General features: G+C 45.2%; 1 long non-coding RNA gene across 1 annotated transcript; it reads right to left on the minus strand.

The window, feature by feature from the left end:
* Positions 1 to 2,089: 2,089 nt before the first annotated feature.
* Positions 2,090 to 2,900, minus strand: LOC116634886. The gene is made up of 3 exons (XR_004300075.1): positions 2,776 to 2,900; positions 2,516 to 2,699; positions 2,090 to 2,376 (listed from the first exon to the last, which is right to left on the minus strand). It is a non-coding gene; the product is annotated as an uncharacterized LOC116634886 (long non-coding RNA).
* Between the last annotated feature and the right edge of the window lie 1,636 nt (positions 2,901 to 4,536).

The raw sequence follows: 4,536 nt of genomic DNA on the forward strand, positions 1-4,536 counted from the left end.
AGGCAGACCAGGGTTGCCCAGGGGAAGGGTGAACGTGAGAACTAACGGGGAGGGGGTAAGAGGAAGCTTTCTGAGGGCTGGAAATATTCTAAAACAGAATTGTGCTGGTGGCTGCACAATTCCATAAATCTAAGTACTATTAAATTGTGTACTCGTGTATATGCAAAATATCAAATTTTTATGATATGTAAATTATAGATCAATAAAGCTATGCGAACATACACACACACATATATTTGCTTATTTAGAAATTGAATAAGCAGCAGTTGACATTGAATCTGAAGGAAAAAAACAGTAAGCCTTTGCAAGCAGCTTTGCCAAAGGGCAGAAACACTGATTCCAGGAGATGGAACAGACCAGGTTGTATGTGTAAAAACTCCTTGAAGGAGAATAAAGGCAATTGATCCATTATAGAGAATTAAAATGCCCCTTAGGAAGGGTGAGGACCATAATGCCTCAATTCTGTAATCACCCAACAAGCTTCACCCTGCAATTCAGTGTTGGACTGACATCTAGCAGGGGGGCTGGTTCTTTCCTCAGGCAAATTCCATCAAGCACAATAGATAAACTCATCCTCATCCTGATACAAATAATTTTCTTGTGAATTTGGATTCAAAGAGTTAGTTTTCTTAAGGCTTACACATCCTTGTATTTTGGGTTTGAATTTTAAACACATTAATTAAATTTCCTATTCTGTCCCTTTGGAACAGATACCATTGTCCCTAGGCAGATGAAAAACAGTATAAAATTGACACCAATGAACAGTGTGCTTAGTTTTTCATGTACCCCCTCTCCCCACCGTCACGTCTGTGTACCAGGGAACAGAAACAGAACTCATCAAGAAACATCCAAAGACCTTTCTTCTGTCCCAGCAATGAACTCAATATCCAAGATCCTCAAATCCATGCAAGGGGCTCAATAGGGCACAAAGAAAACCAGCATAAGGCAGGGACCCTGCTCTCCAGGAAGTTACCACAACTCAGTGTATTTCAAGAAAAGAGCATGAATTCATTCAAGGATTTCAAACCCATCTTCCCTCTTAGGGAAGCTCTTAGGAGGTTTACCCAACACAGGGACTGCTAGGATTCCGCCATCTTGCTGTTGACTCTAACACTGTCCCCTCAAAAAAGCTGATAAGATGCGACTACCCCATGATTGGCATCATCTGTGGGAAGTGAGCAAGACACTGGAGCTGGTGCAATTCAGCCCATCACGAGATCCCTGGTTTAGCCATGGATGTGAGCCCTAAAATGACACAAAGGGGAAGGAAGCTAGAGCCACGGGACTCAAGCCCCGTGAGATGGCTGGGTCACCCACAGGACTGCCATGTGGGGACACTTGTTGAGGAAAGGAAGGCTGTGAGCTGGAAGGCCATAAGGTGCCCGGGGGTTAGACAACAGGAGACACCAACACATTTTGGCAGACGGCAGTGCCACGAGGTAAACCAGCCAGCCCACAGTACTGTGGTAAATCTGGACATCATTCTGGATGTTTCAACCCATATGGGGAGAAAATAACATTTGTTGTTTTGTTCACAACCCAGAAAGAGCCTATGTAATTAAGAGTTGAGTTTGTGGGATGTTGCCCAAAGTCAAAGAGCATAATAAATCAGATGCGAAGGAGCCGTGAGCCCAAATGTCTCCAAGCTTGTCAGAGAGAAGCACGCGTGGTGATCAGACAGCACCATGGCCTTTCATCTTTCAATTCTGTTCAGATCTTTGGGAAGTAAAAGTCAACTAGAAAAAAATTTTTAAAATATCTGTATATGCATTAGAAAGGCAAAAGTGTAAATCCTCTGAAGTATGATTTTTGTCCTCCCTATTTTAACAATTACACTTATTAACTATAAAACCATATATAAAACTGTTTTTTGTTTGTTTGTTTTTCAAAATACAAGCAAACTTCAGGATATGAAGAAAGAATTCCAACGCACTGCTTTTCCATTTCTTAACCCAACAGTGCACACCTCCCTCCTAGACCAGCACTGGAAAAAAAGGAGATGAAGCCAACAGGTCCTCTTGGGATATTTGAAATGCCTGCAGATGACCCTCCCCAAGGCTTATAAATCACCCCTCCTAACCTGGGCTTGAATTTCCACCTGTTCTCCTTAGCGGTGACTCTGTCCAGCACTGCCCCCCCCAGCTCTGCTTTTAAGATTCAAAAGGCCCCATGACATGCAAGCCCACAGAGGTTCAGGCTAAAGACTCATTCTGTGACATGGAGATGGTCATCTCTACTTACCCAACCTTCTGGTTGTGGTTGAGAAAGATGTCGAGCCAACAAAATGATTTTGAATGTAAAACTCCTCTTCCTTCTTTACTGCTATAGTGCTCCTTTCATTGATTTTAAGGCGCTTAAAGGGAGGTGTAGGAGCTCCTACAGGGATGCACAGGCAAGGGGACAGACTGTCACTGCAGCTGGGCCATGCTTGCAAGATGCAAAAGCCAGGGGGGTCCCCAGACAGGAAGCCCCAACACGCTCTTTCTGTAACCCATCGATTAAACGGAGTTCTTACCTTTGGACTGAGGGTCTAGGCTTTGCCCCACGTTTCCACGGGGTGTTCCTTTGTCCCGTGAAGCTGTTCAAGTCCTTACACACTAGGCTTGCTGGACCTGCTGAATAGTACTTGCTTGACATGATCACTGCTGTGAGGCCAATGTTTAAAAAGGACGAGCTAGGAGTCCTGCGGGCACACATTTCTGAAATGCCACCGTGACAAAATTAGACACGTTTCTTCTTTGTAAGACTTTACTCAGGAGCCTCGTATTTGCTCACCTCTTTTCAAATCCCCAGTGGAACTCTGCCAGGGCTCTTCCCAGCCGTGTTTGGCCCCAACCCCTTTGGCTTCGCGTGGGGTGTCAGGAGATCTGCATCCTCTGCTGCACTTTGGGAGGCCTGCTTTCCAGGAGTCTGCAAATCGGATAATCAACAAAAAGCAAAGCCAAATGCTTTGTGTGTCAGGGGGCAATCCACTTAAAAATATTATTTTTTTTAAATATTTTATTTATTTATTTGACAGAGAGAGAGAGAGCACAAGCTAGAGGGGTAGCGGCAGAGGGAGAGGGAGAAGCAAGCTCCCTGCTGAGCAGGGAGCCCGATGCGGGACTTGATCCCAGGACCCTGAGATCATGACCTGAGCTGAAGGCAGACGCTTAACCGACTGAGCCACCCAGGCGCCCCTCAAAAATACTATTAATGCCATATGCTTGGTACTAAGTCTCTGACACCTGGTACCAACTTTATATTTAGAGAACACTTGGGCTCACAGCAGCCACATTTCAGATGCTCACTCGGCACCTGCGGCCAGTGGACAGGGCGGGGCCAGATGACTCAGATAAAAAGGAATTCTGGTCTGGACCCTCAGGAGGCAGAGAACACAGAGGGCTTTGTGACCTTTTATTGAAGCACAAAAAGGATTCCAGAGGCTCTTGTCCCCCACCTCCCCCTCCTCACTAATCCTGTTCTACTACATTTCCTCTGCTGGCTGAGGGTGAAAATGTTTACCTCTACTTGCCTCAAAGGAATTTTGGAAGCAAAAAAAAAAGCTTCTGTTGAGTGTTCTCAGCCCATCCATCCATCGGAGGTGGTCACATTAAAACCAAACGCAAGCGCTGTTTGCTTTAGCTGGGACAGTGATATGTCATCTGCTTCAGCGGCAGGTGCAAAGTCGGCTTCACAGAGTCAGGCTGAGAAGGAAAACAAACAGGAGAGAAAAGAAAGAAGAGTGTGGAACTTTGAGTCAGGCTTATCTTCAGGACACACTCAATCGTCTGAGGGGAGAAGCTTCCCCCTACTTTTTTTTTAAACAAAGAAAGTGCAATTATTAATCATCTTGTGAAACGTGAAAACCAATATGGTAAACAATGACACTTTTTAATGGGCAAAAAAATAACTTGCCTAGACATTACAGGCCAGAAAAAAAAGAAAGTAATTCTCCTTTTATCCATCTAAAGAAAAAACACCCCAACGTCATTATCAGCTCTCAATAGAGGATTAACAGGCACTGAGCAGAGAAGCTTCCGGAAGGCTGGCATTCCAGAGAAGCTCATCAGGTTTTTGAAAGGAAGAATTTCAACCCCACTGAATTCCCACCCTCTTGTCTATAAAATGGGAAAATTTACACACACAAATCTGATTGCTTGGGTCTGGATTTGCGAAGAGATGAGTTTAAAGGGCCGGAGTTTGGGGTGGCTGGTGCGGGGGAGGGGGGAGTGGGGGAGGTGTGCTGTCCAACAGCTTCAGTTCGTTGTAGGTGAAGTCACCTTGTCCAACACTGTTCTTTCCCTTTCAGCAGCCCAAAGACGTGCCTGGGCTGTGACTGGGGCCCATGGCTCTTTCCTGTAGGGTTTTCTGTTACCCCCAACTCAGCAGGTGGGGGTACTTACAAGATGCAAAAGCCAGTGAGGTCCCCAGACAGGAGGCCCCAACACGCTCCTAACCTTGGAAAAATCAAACATTCAAGCTATCATTTATATTTTCTGCTGCAAAAGATTTTTCAGCCACCAAATGACTAGAATTAAGGAAAAAGGATCCCCA

Source organism: Phoca vitulina, unplaced genomic scaffold, assembly GCF_004348235.1.
Source record: "Phoca vitulina isolate PV1807 unplaced genomic scaffold, GSC_HSeal_1.0 scaffold1, whole genome shotgun sequence".
Taxonomy (NCBI): domain Eukaryota; kingdom Metazoa; phylum Chordata; class Mammalia; order Carnivora; family Phocidae; genus Phoca; species Phoca vitulina.